At 49.2% G+C, this 19,928-nt stretch overlaps 1 protein-coding gene across 1 annotated transcript in view; it reads right to left on the bottom strand.

The window, feature by feature from the left end:
• gcnt7 (glucosaminyl (N-acetyl) transferase family member 7) overlaps positions 1–17,757 on the bottom strand; it is a 717,682-nt gene extending 699,925 nt beyond the window's left edge. The window contains exon 1 of the mRNA XM_078555498.1: positions 17,693–17,757. The gene's annotated coding sequence lies outside the window, so the exon portion shown is untranslated. The remainder of the gene's footprint in view (positions 1–17,692) is intronic.
• Positions 17,758–19,928: the final 2,171 nt, after the last annotated feature.

The raw sequence follows: 19,928 nt of genomic DNA on the forward strand, positions 1-19,928 counted from the left end.
ACATAGCCCCTGCCCATAGGGCCTTCCAGTCTCTGAGCAAACACTGCCACTTCGCATAGGGCCTTCCCCTCCCTGATGAAGCCCATCCCTGCCCATAGGGCCTTCCACCCTCTGAGGAAACACTGCTCTTGCCCATAGGGCCTTCCCCTCTCTGAGGAAAATCAGCCCCTTCGCATAGGGCCTTCCCCTCCCTGATGAAGCCCATCCCTGCCCATAGGGCCTTCCCCTCTCTGAGGAAACACAGCCCCTGACAATAGGGCTTTCCCCTCTCTGAGGAAACACAGCCTCTGCCCATAAGACCTTCCTCTCTCTGGGCAAAAACAGCCCCTACCCATCGGGCCTTCGCCTCACTGATGAAACAGAGCCCCTGCCGATAGGGCCTTCCACTCTCTAAGGAAACACAGTTCTAGACCATAGGGCCTTCCGCTCTCTGAGGAAACACAGCACCTGCCCATTGGGCCTTGCCTCTCCGATTATACACAGCTCCTGCCAATAGGGCCTTCCCCTCTCTGAGGAAACATAGCCCCTGCCCATAGGGCCTTATTCTCTCTGGGAAACACAGTCCCTGCCCATAGGGCCTTCCCCTCTCTGAGGAAACACAGACCCTGCCCTAGGGCCTACCCCTCTCTGAGGAATCACAGCCACTGCCCATAGGGCCTTCACCTGTCTAAGGAAACACTACTCTAGCCCATAGAGCCTTTGCCTCTCTGAGGAAACACAGCCCCTGACCATAGGGCCTTCCCCTCTCTGAGGAAACACAGTACTTGACCATAGGGCCATTCCCTGTCTGAGGAAACACAGCCCCTGCCCATAGAGCCTTCCTCTCTCTGAGGAAACACAGCCCCTGCCCGTAGGGCGTTCCACTCTCTGAGGAAACACAGCCCCTGCCCATAGGGCCTTCCCCTAACTGAGGAAACACAGACCCTGCCCATAGGGCCTTCCCTCTCTGAGGAAGCACAGCCCCTGCCCATAGGGCCTTCACCTCTCTAAGGAAACACTACTCTAGCCCATAGGGCCTTCCCCACTCTGAGGAGACACAGCCCCTGACCATAGGGCCTTCCCCTCTCTGAGGAAACAGGACCCCTGCCCATAGGTCTGAGGAAACACAGCCCCTGACCTTCCACTCTCTGAGGAAACACTGCTCTAGACCACAGGGACTTCCCCTCTCTGTGGAAAAACAGCCCCTCCCCATAGGGCCTTCCCCTCTCTGAGGAAACACAGCCCCTGCCCATAGGGCCTTCCAGTCTCTGAGCAAACACAGCCCCTTCCCATAGGGCCTTCCCCTCCCTGATGAAGCCCATCCCTGCCCATAGGGTCTTCCACCCTCTGAGGAAACACTGCTATTGCCCATAGGGCCTTCCCCTCTCTGAGGAAAAACAGTCCCTGCCCATAGGGCCTTCCCCTCTCTGAGGAAACACAGCCCCTGCGCATAGGGCCTTCCCCTCTCTGAGAAAACACAGCCTCTGCCCATAAGACCTTCCTGTCTCTGGGCAAACACAGCTCCTGCCCATAGGGCCTTCGCCTCTCTGAGGAAACAGAGCCCATGCCGATAAGGCCTTGTCTCTCCGAGTAAACACAGCTCCTGCCAATAGGGCCTTCCCCTCTCTGACGAAGCACAGACCCTGCCCAAACGGCATTCCCCTCTCTGAGGAGAAACAGCCCCTACCCATAGGGAATTCCCCTCTCTGAGGAAACACAGCCCCTGCCCATAGGGCCTTCCCCTCTCTGAGGAAGCACAGCCCCTGCCCATAGGGGCTTCACCTCTCTAAGGAAACACTAATCTAGCCCATAGGGCCTTCGCCTCTCTGAGGAAACACAGCCCCTGACCATAGGGCCTTCCCCTCTCTGAGGAAACACAGCCCCTGACCTTCCACTCTGAGGAAACACTGCTCTAGACCATAGGGCCTTCCGCTCTCTGAGGAAAACAGCCCCTGCCCACAGGGCCTTCCCCTCTCTGAGGAAACACAGCCCCTGCCCATAGGTCCTTCCCCTCTCTGAGGAAACACAGCCCCTGACCTTCCCATCTCTGAGGAAAAACAGCCCCTTCCCATAGGGCCTTCCTCTCTCTGAGGAAACACAGCCCCTGCCCATAGGGCCTTCCAGTCTCTGAGCAAACACAGCCCCTGCCCATAGGTCCTTCCCCTCCCTGAGGAAAAACAGCCCCTGGCCATAGGGCCTTCCCCTGTCTGAGGAAGCAGAGCCCCTGCCGATCGGGCATTCCACTCTCTAAGGAAACACAGCGCCTGCCTATTGGTCCTTGCCTCTCTGAGTAAACACAGCTCCTGCCAAAAGGGCCTTCCCCTCTCTGAGGAAGCACAGCCCCTGCCTTAAGGCTTCTTCTGTCTGGGAAACACAGTCCCTGCCCATAGGGCCTTCCCCTCTCTGAGGAAACACAGACCCTGCCCATAGGGCCTCCCCTCTCTGAGTAAACACAGCTCCTGCCAAAAGGGCCATCCCCTCTCTGAGGAAGCCAAGCCCCTGCCCATAGGGCCTTCCCCTCTCTGAAGAAACACTGGCCGTGCCCATAGGGCCTTCACCTCTCTGAGGAAGCACAGCCCCTTCCCATAGGGCCTTCCCCTCTCTTTGGAAACACAGCCCCTGTACAAAGGGCCTTCGCCTCTCTGAGGAAACACAGCCCCTGCCCATAGGGCCTTCTCCTCTCTGAGGAAGCACAGCCCCTGCCATAAGGCCTTCCTCTCTCTGGGGAAACACAGCCTCTGCCCATAAGTCCTTCCTCTCTCTGGGGAAACACAGTCCCTGCCCAAACGGCCTTAGCCTCACTGAGGAAGCACAGCTCTAGACCATAGGGCCTTTCCCTCTCTGAGGAAGCACAGACCCTGCCATAAGGCCTTCCTCCCTCTGGGGAAACACAGTCGCTGCCCATAAGGCATTCCCCTCTCTGAGGTAACAGCGCCCCTGCCCATAGGGCCTTCCCCTCTCTGGTGAAACACTGCTCTAGCCCATAGGGCCTTCCCCTCTCTGAGGCAACACAGCCCCTGCCCATAGGGCCTTCCCCTCTCTGAGGAAACACAGACCCTGCCCATAGGGCCTTTCCCTCTCTGAGGAACACAGCCCCTGCCCATAGGGCCTTCCTCTCTCTGGGGAAGCACAGCCCCTGCATATAGGGCCTTCCCCTCTCTGGTGAAACACTGCTGTAGCCCATAGGGCCTTCCACTCTCTGAGGAAACACAGGCCCTGCCCATAGGGCCTTTACCTCTCTAAGGAAACGCTGCTCTAGCCCATAGGGCCTTTGCCTCTCTGAGGAAACACAGCCCCTGGCCATACGGCCTTCCCCTCTCTGAGGAAACACAGCCCCTGACCATAGGGCCTTCCAATCTCTGAGGAAGCACAGCCCCTGACCATAGGGCCTTCAAATCTCTGAGGAAACACTGCCCCTGCCCATTGGGCCTTCCCTTCTCTGAGGAGAAACAGCCCCTGCCCATAGGGATTCCACTCTCTGAGGAAACACTGCGCTAGTCCATAGGGTCTTCCCCTCTCTGAGGGAACACAGCCCCTGCCCATAGGGCCATCCCCTCTCTGAGGAAACACAGACCCTGCCCATAGGGCCTTTCCCTCTCTGAGGAAGTACAGCCCCTGCCCATAGGGCCTTCCCCTCCCTGGGGAAATGCAGCCCCTGCCCATAGGGCATTCCTCTCTCTGAGGAAGCACAGCCCCTGCGCTTAGGGTGTTCCCCTCCCTGAGGAGAAACAGCCCCTACCCATAGGGACTTCCCCCCTCTGATGAAGCACTGCCCCTGCCCATAGGGCCTTCGCCACTCCGGTGAAACATTGCTCTAGACCATAGGGCCTTCACCTCTCTGAGGAAGCACAGCCTCTGCCCAAAAAGGCCTTCCCCTCTCTGAGGAAACACTGCTCTTGCCCATAGGGCCTTCCCCTCTCTGAGGAAATACAGCCCCTGCCCATAGGGCCTTCACGTTTCTGAGGAAGCACAGCCTCTGCCTATAGGACCTTCCCCTGTCTGAGGAGAAACAGCCCCTGCCCATAGGGTCTTCCCCTCTCTGAGGAAACACAGCCCCTGCCCATAGGGCCTTCCACTCTCTGAGGAAACACTGCTCTAGCCCTTAGGGACTTCCCCTCTCTGAGGAAACACTGCCCCTGCCCATAGGGCCTTCCACTCTCTGAGGAAACACTGCTCTAGCCCATAGGGCCTTCCCCTCTCTGAGGAAACACTGCTCTAGCCCTTAGGGCCTTCCCCTCTGAGGAAGCACAGCCCCTGCACATCGGGCCTTCCCATCTCTGAGGAAAAACACTCCCTGCCCATAGGGCCTTCCACTCTCTGAGAAAACACAGCCCCTGCCCATAGGGCCTTCCCCTCCCTGAGGAAATGCAGCCCCTGCCCATAGGGCATTCGTCTCTCTGAGGAAGCACAGTCCTTGCGCTTAGGGCATTCCCCTCCCTGAGGAGAAACAGCCCCTACCCATAGGGCCTTCCCCTCTCTGATGAAGCATAGCCCCTGCCCACAGGGCCTTCCCGTTTGTGAGGAAGCACAGCTCCTGCCCCTACGGCCTTCCACTCACTGAGGAAACATTGCTCTAGCCCATAGGGCCTTCCCCTCTCTGAGGAAACACAACCCCTGCCAATAGTGCCTTCCCCTCTTTGAGGAAACACAGCGCCTAAGCATAGGGCCATCCCCTCTCGGAGGAAGCACAGCCCCTGCCCATTAGGCCTTCCTCTCACTGGGGAAAAACAGCCCCTGCCCATAGGGCCATCCCCTCTCTGAGGAAGCACAGTCCCTGCCCATAGGGCCTTCCCCTTTCTGAGGAAGCACAGCCCCTGCCCTTAGGGCCTTCCCCTCTCTGAGGAAACAAAGCCCCTTCCCATAAGGCCTTCCTCTCTCTGGGGAAACACAGCCCCTGATCATAGGGCCTTCCCCTCTCTGAGGAATCACAGCCCCTGCCCTTAGGGCCTTCCACTCTCTGAGGAATCACAGCCCCTGCCCATAGGGCCTTCCCCTCTCTGAAGAAACACAGCCCCTGCCCAGATTGCCTTTCACTCTCTGAGGAAACACTGCTGTAGCCCATAGGGTCTTCCCCTCTCTGAGGAAGCACAGCCCCTACCCATAGGGCCTTCCCCTCTCTGAAGAAACACAGCCCCTGCCCAGATTGCCTTTCACTCTCTGAGGAAACAATGCTCTAGCCCATAGCGCCTTCCCCTCTCTGAGGAAAAACAGCCCCTGCCCATAGGGCCTTCCCCTTTCTGAGGAAACACAGCCCCTGCCCATAGGGCCTTCCCCTCTCTGAGGAAGCACAGCCCCTGCCCTTTAGGCCTTCCTCTCTCTGATGAAACACACACCCTGACCATAGGGACTTCCCCTCTCTGAGGAAACACAGCCCCTGACCATAGGGCTTTCCCCTCTCTGAGGAAACACAGACCCTGCCCGTAGGGCCTTCCCCTCTCTGAGGAAGCACAGCCCCTGCTCATAGGGCCTTCCCCTCTCTGAGGAAACACTGCTCATAGGGCATTCCCTCCCTGAGCAAGCGCAGCCGCTGCCCATAGCCCTAACTCCCTTCACCACATTTTAGGTTTAGTCTTTATTTCACTGGCGTGTCATGGGCCCCATGCTACTCGAACCAGATCACAGAAAACTAAGGAGGGATAGTGGAAGGAAACAGGAATTTAACCCTGGAATATACAGAGGGCATGTCCAACCACAAGGTGAGAGGTTAGTTTCAGGCATGCACACAACAACAACTTGCATTTATAAAGCAACTGTATTGGAGCAAAATATCCCAAGATGTTTAACAGAAATGCTATGAAACAAATTTTGACACTCAACCACATACGGAGATATTAGATGATGTGATCAAATGTTTTGCTCAAAGGAAGGTTTTAATGAGCGGCTTAAAGGTGAGACAGAGACAGAGGGGAGAGGTTTAGGGAGGGAATTCCAGAGCTTGGGACCAAGGCTGCAGAAGGCACAGTCACCAATGGTGGATCGATTAAAATCAGGGGTGCAGAATTGGCCAGAATTGGAGGAGTGCAGATATCTTGGAGGGTTTTGGGGTTGGAGCAGTTTACAGAGATGGTGCAGGGTGGGATTTGAAAACAAGGATGAGAATTTTCAAATTGAGGCGCTGATGAAACTTGAGCCAATGTAGGTCAGCGAGTGCAGACAGATGGGCGGGAGGGTCATGGCATGAGTTCACAGGCTGAAAGAGGATAAGGTCGTGTTTAGGTAGGATGCCTTCCAAGGTCAAATGGCCTGATGGCACTCACCCTCCCAAAAACTGCTCAATGGCTGGATGTCATAGGGCAGCCAGGACTCAATGCACTGTAATAAGCTTGTGCTGTAGAAAGCAGTGTTACCCAAAAACACAAGAAAAGGTTTAAATGACAACAAATGGATTCTCTCACTGTCATATCATGGTCTACCTACAAGAAGAAAAAGTGCATTTTAATTAAGTTGTGATGGCTCATTTTAACACAGTACAAGTTTGACTCAGATGGTTAACAGAGTAATGTAGGAAGGAATAATTAATATGTGACATTAATTAGTTCTGACAGTTGCATTTCAGGCCCTTTTCACACTGTCACTTGGACATGGGAGCATCAGAGTGCTCATTATGGAGATTAGAATTATTGCTTAGCCACCGAGTAAAATCCTTAACATTCAGGCAAGCTGATAACAAACAACACTGCTCAAACCTCAGAGTGTTCAAATCTCACCCAAAGTTCTAAACTCACAACAACTTTGGGTGAGATTTGCCTCCTACGAAACGCCTTGGGATGATTCATTATATTAATGGGTTGATATAAATCTAAGTTCTAAACTCACAACAACTTAGATTTATATCAACCCTTTAATATAATGAATCATCCCAAGGCGTTTTGTAGGAGCATTATAAAAGAAAGTATGACATCGAGCCACATATTAGGTCAAATGACCAAAAGCTTGGCCAAAGAGGTAGGTTGTATAGAGTGTCTTAAAGGACAAACGTGAGGTAGAGAGACAGAGAGGTGGAGGGAAGGAATTCCAGAGCTTGGGGCCCAGGCAGGTGAAGGCACAGTCACTAATGGTGGAGCAAATATAATTGGGAATACACAGGTGGCCAGAATTAGAGGAGCACAGATATCTCGGAAGGTTGAGGGGATGGAGGAGATTACAGAGATTGGGAGGGACAAGTCCATGGAGAGATTTGAAAACAAGGATGAGAATTTTAAAAACCAAACATTGTTTTACCGGGAGCCAGTGTAAGTCAGAGAGCACAGGGGTGATAGGGGAATGGGACTTGGTGCCAGTTAAGATATGGGCAGCAGAGTTTTGGATGACCTCAAGACCTCTACAGAGGGTAGAATGTGGGAGAGCAGCCAGGAGTGTGCTGGAATAGTTGAGTCTAGAGGTAACAAAAGCACGGTTTCAGCAGCAGATGAGCTGAGACAGGAGTGAAGTTGCGTGATGTTACAGAGATGAAAATAAACGGTCTTAGTGATGGTCCGAATATGAGGGCGGAAGCTCATGCTTGGGGTCAATGAGGTTGTGAACAGACTGGCTTAGCCTCAGACTGTTGCCAGGGAGAGGGATGGAGTTGGTAGCTAGGGAATAGTGTTTGGAGTGGGGATCGAAAATATTGGCTTCAGCTCTCTCAATATTTAATTGGAGGAAATTTCTGCTCATCCAGTACTGGATGTCAGATAAAGAGTCTAATAATTTAGCAACAGTGGAGGAGTTGAGAGACGTGCTGCTGAGGGAGAGCTGAGTGTTGTCAGCGTACATGTGAATGTCCTGTTGCTGTGACTGAACTGTCAGTCCCTCTGGTACCCTAGAGCCCTCTGCAGATCCCACTCCACCAGTATCCCGGGAGGTCTGCTCCTCCAGCATCCCAGGTCCTCCGGGGGCCCCACTCCTCTAGTATCCCAGGGACCCTGCTCCTCCAGTATCCCAAGGGTACGGATGCTCCATGGCCCCAGGCTGGTTTCTGCTGCCAAAGCTGAGTGAGCAGCTCCTTTTCCTGGTCTTCGGGCCTGGTGATAACCATAGGTTCTGGGCCTGATTCCAAGCCCTGGTTCCTGGGCTGGGTTCAGTAGCTGTTCTAATGTGAGGTGCCAGAGCTTTAGTGCGCAGGACAGCCCACCATCAGCCTGCGATTGAGCAATTCAGCTAGGGGTAAGGGTGGCTCTGGGTCTTGGACTCTAATCCCTAACTTTCACTGTCTCAGTATGACCCTCCGCACCCTAGGGTGCTCCAGCATCGTCCTCCAACATCCCAACATGGTTTATCTCCAGATGGTCTTTAGTAACTATAGACCCATTAGCCTTAACACTGCATGGATAGATGCTGGAGGCAGTCATTAGGAATGCATTATATCATTACTTGGATAAACAGCTGCATACTAGCCCCCAAGCTCTGGAATTCCCTCTCTACTCTCTGCCTAATTTCCCTCCTTAATACACTCCTTAAAATAATTGGAGGGCTGGGGGTTAGGGTTGTACAGCAGGGTGGGGGAGGGGGCAGTGATTAGACAGTTGTTCAGTGGCGAGGTGTTGGGGGTATGAGTGGGGCAGTTTAAACTTGCTGAGTTTGCCCTAAAACAAACGAAGACCCAGCCTTTATAGGCTGTGGTGGTAGCAGCAATCAGACCTCAGAGAACAGCCATGCCCACTGACAGGGAAATACAAACATTTAAGGGGGCCTTGTAGTTTTCAAAACTCAGTCCAAGCTCCACAGCTGCCATTGCTGCCTCGGAGCTTGTGACCCCAATATCACGTCCCATGACCCACGGTTGGGAACACCTGAACTAGAGTGTAAAGGCTATTGAATGCGAAATTTGTATAAGGCAAAGCTATTTTGTCCTTGTACAGAGCTGGTCAGGCTTGTGTCCATTTCTGATCTCCTCACATGGTTAGTGATACTGAGGCTTTGGGAAGTATGTAGAGGAGAGACACCAAACTAATCTGCAGTTTAAAGCACCTGACTTATCAAGATAGGCTTAAAGAGCTTGGAACTCTATATTTAAGACAAGTATAGACTTTGGGGTGAACTGATTGAGGTTTATAAGATGATTATGTTTGAGTTGATGGTTCATTGTAATTTAAATAGATTGCGAGGGCAGGGCTCACTATATTCAGTTTTATAAGATCAGATCGATGTTAGATATCAGGAGAAGGTTCTTTTGCCAGAGAACATCGAAACTCTGAAACAGGCTGCCAGGTTATGTCGTGGATGCTGATTCATTTAATTCCTGTTTCTGGCTGGGGTGGTGTAATGACTTGACATACCAGACAGGTTTCAACGAGAAACAGTTAACTTTATTACAGAGAGCTTTTCAGATGCCATGCTTGAACCGGTCCTCGACAAGAAGCCCTGCCACCCCTGCCCCGGATTACCCACACTTAGGGCTCATTAGCTGAAGCCTCTAAGAACAATCACATGACCCTTGATAGACAGTAGGAGAGGCTATACCTTCAGTTACTACATTTCCTCCCCCTTTAGTTTTTTTACAGTCTCTATTTACAGAGAACATTTGAATATCCAACAACATATACATATATACAACTCAGGCGATTAAAGATTAAGTCTCTGAAGTGGTTTCCTTATTTGGTTAGAGCAGCATTGTTCTACCATTTGAGGTTCTTCCACAGGATCGACATGATCAGGAACTGCAGCACCAGATAGGTCATTAGAAAGTGGCAGCTCAGGGTTTTGCAACTCCACAGCGACATCGGGCATGTCTATTCAGGGTCAACCTGTCACCTCAGGGATTGATGGTTCAACATTAATCATAGGCGGAATAGTTGGTTGTTGGAATGTCTCTCTATCCCTAAGGTGGTTCACATGTTTTCGAACAATTCGGTCTTTCAATTCCACCTGGAAGGACAAAGGACCAGTTTCTGAGACAATTATTCCAGGAATCCAACAAGGTCCACTTCCAAAATTCTGCACGCAAACTGTGTCTCATACAGTGAATCTTTGAGCTTTGCTATGAATATCGTGATCCGATTTTTGATTACTCTGATTCTTCTCTACTTTCCCCTCTAAAATTGGAAACACCAGACTTAACCTTGTATGTAGGCGGCATTTTATCAATAATTCAGACGGTGTTGAACCCATATTCAATGAGGCGTTATACAATAAAGGAGAAGAAAGTGGGAAAGTTGAGTTTCTAGAGCACCTCCTGATAACCTCTTCATTCCAGATTTGAAAGTTTGCACAGTTCTCTCAGCTAAACCATTTGATGAGGGATGATATGGGGCTGTTTTAATATGTCTGATTCCATTTAAACTCATGAGTCTCTGAAACTTTGTACTGGTAAAGTCTGTACCATTATCAGAAGCGCTGACTTCCGCTAGGCCATGTATACTAAAACAATAACGCCGCTTCTCAATAGTTGAGCTCGATGTCGGTGATGTGACATCATACACATCCATCCATTTAGAATGCGCATCCATGATCAATAAAAATATGGTACCCAAGAATGGTCCTGCATAATCAACATGTAGTAAAACCCAGGGTTGACCAGGCCACTCCCACAGGCGCAGTGGAGCTGAAACAGGCAACTTCTGTTGTTGCTGACATTGGAGACAGTGCTTGACCATGTTTTCAATGTCACTGTCAATGCCTGGCCACCAGACATAGCTTCTCACAATCATTTCATCTTCGATATGCCTGGATGTGCACAGTGAATCTCTGTCAAGAGTGGTTCTCTACCTTGCGAAGGGACAACAACTCTTGATCCCCAAAACAGGATTCCATTTTGACAACTTAACTCTGTTTATCGGGCATGGAATGGTTTAATCTCTTGAGACACTGGTGAATTTGACCACCCTTGCAATACAACATCTCTGACTTTTGACAATATTAGATCTCTGTTCATCCGATTTCTAATTTATTTCGTACACACAGGTGACAAATCCAAGGAATTCAGCACAAGAACAACTTCTTGTGGCACTGGAGCATGTACAATGCTACCTGGTAATGGGAGACGACTGAGTGCGTCTGCATGTGCAATATGTAAGCCAGGACGGTACATAAAGGTACACTCATACGCAGATAATATCAAAGCCCAACATTGATGCTATTGGTGGAATGGACTTATCCTCACTGAATAAACCCATTAATGGTTTATAGTCAGACAAAATGGTGAAATGTTGCCCATGCAAATACTGGTGGAATTTCTTCACTACAAATACCACTGATAAACCTTCCTTTTCTTGTTGGAATAACCCTTGTCGGATGCGGAGAGAATTCTGGAGACTTACCCAATGGGCCTTTCAGATCCATTTTCCATTCTATGCGATGGCTTCCACACCATAAGGAGAGGCAACACATGTTAATGCCAATTCTTTTGATGAGTTATAGTTTATCAATAAACATGATGAATGTAAAAGCTTCTTTACTTTCACAAAGGCTTCTTCCTGTTATGAATTCCACGACCAATGATGATTCTTTTTAACAAGTGTAATGGTGCCAACACAGTTGATAAGTTTGGCAAAAAGCAGCTATAATAGTTGATCATACCCAGAAAAGACTTGAGTTCAGTTACACTGAATGGAGAGGGCGCAACTTTGATTGCCCTAACTTTCTCTTCTCTTCTACCAGATGCAAACCCATGGCATCCACCTTGTGGTCCAGGTAAGTAACTTCTGGTGCGCGGAATGTACATTTCTCTTTCTTTAAACATACACCAGCTTCCAAGAATCTTCTTAGCACCTCTTCCAGGTTGGCCAAGTGTTCGGTTTCAGTTAACCCTGTGATCAGAACATCATTTAGGATTACTACCACTCGGGGAAGTATTTGCAAAAGACTCTCCATTGTCCTTTGGAAGATTACACATGCAGATGATATTCCAAAGGGTAGGTGAGTATACTGATAAAGACCCTTGTGTGTGTTGATGGTTACATATTCTCTAGATGTGCTATCCAGCTCCAACTGTTGGTAAGCATGGCTCATGTTCAGTTTTGTACAGGATTGTCTCCAGCTAGCTTTGCATTTAAGTCGTCTATCCTTGGATCAGATATTTATCTAGTTTGGCTGCCTTGTTCATGGTCAATTTATAGTCTCCACAAATGTGTATATCTTGGTCAGGCTTCACCACTGGGACTATGGGTGCTGCCCATTCCGGTTGGTTGATGCTGAGCTTTTCTAACCAGCAAAGTTCTGCATCCACCTTCTCCTTTAAGGCATAAGGCACAGGTCTGGCCTCAGAGAAACCTGGTGTCGCCTGAGAATTTGCATGCATTTTTGCTTGCAAGCCTTTTAACTTTCCTAGTGTGTCACAAAATACACTGTCGTATTTTGTTAGCAGTTCAGGAACTTTCCCTGTTCTCAGATGAAATATTTCAGACCAGTTAATCTTGATTTTCTGTAACTAGTCTCAGCCCAGAAGACTAGGTCCTTCTCCCGTCACTATGATCACTGGAAGCTGGGCTGTCTGTTGCCAATAAGACACAGGTACTGTGGTGATGCCCTTTACCTGTATAGATTCTCCAGTGTGTGCCTTCAATTTAGTGGTTGTCTGCTCCAGATTCAGTGGCTGGGTACCTTCATTTCGGTATTTAAATGTGTGCTCTTCCACCACTGTGGTTGAGGCTCCCGTATCTACCTCCATTATTAGTGGCTTCCCATTCACTTGGATTGTGACAGTGATAGGCTCAGTTTTTACAGCGGTGACGTTACACAGGGAATAAATGTCGGTGTCGGCAGCTTCAGGTTCTGTTGTATTATTCAATTCATGCATGTTGGTTTGCTGCTTTATCAGCTGTTTCGGCTTCACCCTGCATTGCTTTTGTAGGGGGTGGTGGTGTATGTCAGATTCACCTCTGACTTCTGAGCATTTCGAATCGCTCTCACTCCCTGGGTTCTAGACTTTGGACTTATTCGGGGGTTGTGACAAAGTGCAGCCGACAACTGGTTTTGGTGCAAGAAAAACTGAGTTTATTGAAGTCACAAATTAATTTATAACATTAGGATTACACTGAGATTATACAGACTTACAAAGTACACTTAGTTAAGAATGGGGAACACACGGCATAACGAGGGAAAATCACGCTACTAATCCCCTTACCCTTGTCCCACCCCCAAAACCTAACTAAATTGAACTAGGAGAGGTCAGGGATCATGCTCACCAACCCAGGGTTCCTTAACAGTTCGAAATCCAGCCAGGTAAGCCGGTTGCAGTTTTGGGGTACGCTCTTTGTGTCCTCTGGTGCCTGCCGTCCCCATGTGGTCCTGGTCTGTGGAATCTGCGAAGGTTCTTCAGTTGGGTGGAGGACACGGTTGTGGGTGGTCGATCTTCGTGGAGCGCTGCGGTTGCGGCCTTGTTGTCTTCGTTTGAGCCTGCCACCCCGTACCCCTCGCCGTGATGTTGCCTGTGGGCTTACAAACCTCCTGATCTTCTTGCTTAACCTCTGTTTCAACTGCTCCCAACTGCTCACTGCCCTGTGACAGCTTTCAAAACTGCTTACCCTTCTGCTAGCTGGTTTCTCCCTCTCTCCCTCTTGTAACTGACCGGGCCAGTTATACTGTCTTTCCAATTTCTTATCGGAATCCAAATCAAGGTTAGTTCATTGTTTGATTTTGATGGGCTTGCCCCGGTGATTGTTGTCTCGTTGTTTTTAATGGGCTCTCATGATGTTTATCATTGTCTTCCTGTCCTAGTAACTAGTTTTGAACTGAAAGCCATTGTATGTGTGGAGTATTGATGGGTACACATAATTGAATTGATTGTGCCTTCCTGCCTTAGTAGTTAGTAGCGATTATTTATGCAAGATTTTTGATGGGCTTCAGTTTCGTGTGAGGTGAAGTCTTTCTCTGGGTTGATTGTATTAAAGGGAAGAATGCATATTCTGTCTCCTCTAGTTGTCTGGTTTCAGGCAAAACAATCCACACTGCACTCAACATGCCCGGGCATGTCCAGCCCCAGGCCTTCATGGGCCCAGCCTTCTGTCTGCAGGGTCAGCAGTTTAAAAGTCCAAAAGTCATATCTTTGATGATGATATGAAAAATGTGGGAATTTTGAGAACCCTTCACTTTACTACGTGACCTTTCTTATGGCAGTAATGACATTCTGCCTCCTTAAATCTCTAGGTGTCTGGTCCGTGGTCACCCCCATGTCTATAACAGATGAACCTTGGAGTCGCTGCTGAAATGTTTCTACTAGGCCTTTTTGTGTTTCTAACAGAGGACATTGCCTCTCACTTTGCTGCTGTGTCTCTGGATTTCATGCCACACCCGGTGATAGGTTCCCGCCCCACATGAAGAACGGCGCCATGTTGTACCTGTTGTAAAGCCTGCGAGTCTCTCGCAGCACTTTCCACGGTGAGGGATATTTCCAGGGTGCACATCAAATCGATGTCGATCCCAGTGAGTAAACGGCGCTGAATGGGGTCGTTGTGAACTCCACAAACTAATCGGTCCTGCAGCATATTATTGAGTGTGTCTCTGAAGTCACAGTGCTCAGTCAATTGCTTCAACTTCACTATATAGGTTGTGATGGACTCTCCCTGGGCCCTAACTCTGGAATTAAACTTAAACCTCTACATTATTACTGATGGCTTTGGCTGGTAATGCATTTGCACCAAGTCCACTAATTCATTAAAGGACTTAGAATTGGGCGTGTCAGGGCTGTCAGACTGTGGATGAGATTGTGTGTTTTGCTGCCACAAACACTCTAAAGGATGGCTTCCTGCTTCTCCTCTGCGGTAATTTCGTTCGCTATGAAATAAAAACCAAGGCGCTCTACATACTGGCCCCAGTCTTCCATAGTCATGTTGTAAAGATCGATTCTGCCGAAGAGTGGCAGGACTGGTGAGTAGTCCTTTCTTTTTCTTAAGATTCGGTGTACTCAGGCTAACAAGGTGAGGTGCAGTGTTGGAGCTATTTTACCCTCGTTGCCAAATGTAATGACTTGACGTACTGGACAGGTTTCAACAAGAAACAGTTGACTTTATTACAGAGAGCTGTTCAGATGTTACATGCTTGAATCAGGTCCTCCACAAGAAGTCCAGCCCCACCCACCCGATTATCCACAATAAGGGCTCATTAGTTGGAGCCTCCAACAACAATCATGTGACGCCTGATAGACAGTAGAAGAGGCTATACCTTCAGTTCCTACAGGCAGAGATCAGCTCTTACATGAGGTAGCTACTGTGAGGAATAATCAGGGTCAGAACAATATGGATCAGTGGAAGCAGAGTCTGAATATTTTTAAGGCAGAGGTGGATAGATTCTTGGTAAGCAAGGGGGTGATAGGTTATAGGGGGTAGGTGGGATGCATCAGGTTACTATCAGATCAGCCATGATCTTATTAAGTGGCGGAGCAGGCTCGAAGGGTTGAATGGCCTACTCCTGCTCATTGTTCATATGTTCGTATGTTCGATAAAGAGTGTATACATTTTGAAAGTATCACAATACAATCTGCTAGAGTTTGAGCAAAATCCCAGCGTCAACATTGGTGCCCCGTGTTACAGTATTGGACCAGAATGGGTACTGTCCCAGTGTTAGAGCACTGCACCAGAGAAAATGCTACTATCCAGCACTGAGGCACTGCCCCAGAATGAATACTAGCTCCCAGTTCCATAAGAATATAAGAAATAGGAACAGGGGTAGGCCATTCGGCCCATCCAGCCTACTCCATCATTCAATAAGATCATGGCTGATCTGATTGTGACCTCAACACCTGCTCCCCTAACCCTCAACTCCCCTATAGTTCAAAAATCTGTCTACCTCAGCCTTGAATGTATTCAATGGCCCAGTCTCCGCTGCTCTCTGGAAGGCCCAGGGAGAAAAATCATGGGCCCCGGTGCTTCCTGTGATTCTGGGCCCCTTAGCCCCTCCCTGCCCTTTAGCACTCCCCCTTCAATCATGCATGCTTTTCTTTTCCTTTTCAAGATTCACCAATCAATTCACCAAATCACAGAAAGGTCCTAGTAAAATGATAATGCCCACTGTTGGCATCTGGCTACAAATATCGTCCGATAAATGCAGCATTGGTCATTAATATTAAGAGCAGGTATGGCATAATGCAGTGTTAGTGTGTGTGCGCCCTATAGGTGATCCCTCTGCAACTATTAAACAAACCAGAGAGTACACATTTTATCTCAACAGCATTGTGCAATATTGTTAATTTGACAGGAAAATATCCCATTAGATATTTATAACACTGTGCAGACGATAACACTGATTTCGATGACTGCCTCATTAATATGTTCTGTACACTACACCATATGTACATGGTGACAGTAAATTCATATTGTGGGGAAAGATTCAATACTTGCAATTCAGATTGCAGGAAAACCTTTCAGGTTTGTTTTATACATTTCAATTACCTTTCTGGCAGTGAAAAGAAAGACCATCTCTAGCTGCAGGTCACCTTACTTCATTGTTGGAGAGTTGTAGAAGGGAAAGCGGGAGGGAGGGAAGGCAGGAGAAAGAGGAGGAGGAGAGGGGGCATGGAAAGGAGATGATCCCATTCACTTGCTGCTGCTTAGGCCCCCTCCTACCTCGCTGGACACACTGACACAGCACTCACTCACCTCACTCAAAATAATTCAGTATCACTAGAAGTGAAGTTCTGGTACCCTGGGAGTTGCTCATGCAGTGGATGTGGATGTGGATGACAGCTGGGTCCAGCCTGGCATGAGACTGAGTGACAGCTCCCCAAGCCTGCTCCAGCCTTGTTACCGGCAGAGACTCCCTCCTGATTTTTCATTTTCTGCTTCTTCTCCTTGGCCTCTGGAAGATGTCACAAATTGCTCAGTCCGGCGGAAAGACTCCTGCATGGTGGCCAGCGGGAATGGCCAAAATAAGTGCTTCGGCTCCTCTAATCACAGGTTCCCTCTCTCCCGCCCTTGCTGCTCCTCCAATCATAGATTCTGTCTCTGGAGGAGTGGCAAGATTGGGAACCTGTGATTGGAGGAGCTGGAGCAATGACTAACTTGAGCACTGAATGCACTGTCTTGTCTTGTCTCATTAGGCTCCCCTGTAGATTGCATTCAACAGATCTCAGCAACTCTGAGGCAAGATAACATGAGAGCTTGGAAAGAAAGCCCTCAGCAATACACACACACCTGGAGATCTGTTCATACACTATAACTCATTCATTTCTTCCTCATACATAAAATAAAGAGAGAAGAACAGTCAGCACCACACCATGCAGAGCCACCAGAAAACCAGATTAACAAGCAAATTAGCAGAAATAAAAGAACAAAAGGAACAGCTTACATATATCCAGCAGATCATGTCAGCAAACAGCAGCTTCAACCTCCACTGGATAGAAACAGTGGGGACTGCATCAATGGACCAGATGGATATATTTTTGTGTAGTGTACAACTATCTCCACGGCAGGGATTTTACGGCCCCGTTGTGGTGGAGACGGGGCCGTAAAACGAGGTAAGGAATTCTAAATTCCATTGATTTCGCCGAGAGCAGAACATCTCGCTGCCGTAAAATTCCACCACATGATTTGAACTACATCAGGTTACTCAGACCCTGGGTATTATTACACTTCCTTACAGAGGCACTATTAAAACAGAGATCATGTACAGGGGGAGAGTTTACAGGTTCAATGTAAACAGGCAGGCTGGGATACTCTGCCCCCGCCCGTGCCGAGCGTCATGTGGGCAGGAACAAAAACATCGGTTTAATGTCGGTGGGAAAGCAGGTTGTAATCTTCCACAGAGATAAAAACAAAAAACTACTGCGGATGCTGGAAATCCAAAACAAAAACAGAATTACCTGGAAAAACTCAGCAGGTCTGGCAGCATCGGCGGAGAAGAAAAGAGTTGACGTTTCGAGTCCTCTGTTGAAGGGTCGTGAGGACTCGAAACGTCAACTCTTTTCTTCTCCGCCGATGCTGCCAGACCTGCTGAGTTTTTCCAGGTAATTCTGTTTTTGTAATCTTCCACACCTGACTAACATGGTGGTGTGTGATTCCTGCCGTGCCCTGTTGGGAATCTAACTTTAATGCATTTGAATGATGTGCATACTCATTATAGTAGCTGCCTGCCTGAATCACCCCCGCACCCCCCTCGCCCAACGTTGGATCAAAAGGGCATGTTGGCATCTAATTAGACTGACGTGTTTCACAACCAGATGTAAGTGACATGCGCCTGGCGACCTGCACTCCGCTCATGACTCCAAGGTTTGTTCTCCTGCCTTGCATCGCTCAGGGCTCGTGGCACCTCGGACTCCATGCCAGGCTTCGCAGGCAGCACCACATCACTTTCAGGAGGCCTTCACTGGCAAGGCCCAACCCACCAGACCAGCGGTAAGCCGGGGGTGGCATGTAAGGGGTCACAGGGTAAGGTCTCGACTGGGGAAGAAGGGAAAATGACAGAGGCAAGGGCAGGGGGTGCAGGGCAAGGCCTCCACTGAGGAAGGAGAAGAGTAGTGAAGGTTACACTCTGACATGATTGGGGGTGGGGGGAATGGTGTGGGTTAAAGCAGAGCCTGGACCAGAATGGGGAAGATGACAGAGAGGGACATAAGCGAGTTGGAGCCAGAATGGGAAGATGACAGAGTGACAAAGTGCTTCTGTTTATATTGCTGACCTTGCAAAGACTGTCCTTCTCCCTGACCAGGGAGGCAGAAGGCTTGTCAGTCCAGTGTCAATTGTGCCCAGCATGTTGTGCACAGGGCGTAGTCGTTACAGCAGGCATCTCAGCCTGAAGGATTTCTGGCTTATTAAAGGGCCGCTGACGGCACAATCCCAGTCAGGGTAGGCTGTAGATGGGTAAACATAGTGTAGGGCCATTTGAAGGTCTTGAGGCAGGAGGATTGGGAGTCTATATCTCACTGTGCAGTAGGCCTCAAGATTGGGAGGGATAATGTACAAATGGGGCATAGACACATTTACCTGAAGCGATTCAGGGGGTTACACAGGGATATGCTCCACAATCAAAATTGAATAAAGCATTGGCAGGGGAGGCTTGAGAATTATTGGAGGGAGGGAAACCTGAACATTACGCTCCTCCAGGATGATGGCAGGGATTATAACTGACACACATCGGAGGGTCCGAGCTGGTCTGATAGTGAGCTCTCAAGCAACTTGGATGGATGGTGCTGCACAAAATTAAATTGAGGAATAACTCAGTTAGTGAGGGTTCAGAAGGCCATTTGGAAGTGGGGCACTACACTGGGGGGGCCGATTAAAGGGGCACCAAACTAAACTGTGTATTGCCAAATGAGGAAAGATGCACAGCTGAGACATGTTAGGAGCCTTTCAATGACAATGCAGGGAATCAGGAGAGTGAAGCTATGAAGCTCATTCATGCGAGGTTAATGATGAGTCATGGCACTAATTGAACTCCTTGCTTTAACCCCTTGTTCTAAGTGTGCCAATTACCCAGAGCGACAACAAGGTCTAGAGCATTTTAGTGACTGGACAAGCTGCAGATGTGTCTTTAAAGCAGTAACTCACAGTCTTGGCACTGGTAGGCTCACAGATGAGAAGTTTCACCCCTCCTTCAAATCATCTCATGTCCTCAATGATGATTAGACTTCTTGAGTAATACAAAGAGTGTAATATAACAATGCAGTGACCGAGGATCCCAGTGCCTGGCCAAAGCAATCTCATAGCGGTGAGTCATGTGAATGAGATGGGGAGAGGAGCACCTTGAAACGTTCCTTGCGCTGGCCAGGATTTCGGTGATAAATAGGTGCCATCACTGGAACCAAGCCCTTGAATCCACAGTCACTCACTAGTAACCTACAGAAATTGGATCTTTGGCGGCTCATGCTGACTCATTTTTTTTCTCTCATTGATGCTGCGGAGAGGAGAATTCAAGAAGATGGAGGCTGGATTTGTTGCTACCTGTATAATCACAGAAAGGCAGGAGAGAAGGCAGGGAAGATTGCGATGGCAGTGCCAGGCTTGCCGAAGGGAGGAGCTCCACCCTCATAAGCAAGGGGCAGCAGGACCCCCTCTGGACACAGGGGATGAGGTGAACAGAAACATTGTCTATAGGTGGCT

Source organism: Cetorhinus maximus, chromosome 13, assembly GCF_964194155.1.
Source record: "Cetorhinus maximus chromosome 13, sCetMax3.hap1.1, whole genome shotgun sequence".
NCBI classification, from domain to species: domain Eukaryota; kingdom Metazoa; phylum Chordata; class Chondrichthyes; order Lamniformes; family Cetorhinidae; genus Cetorhinus; species Cetorhinus maximus.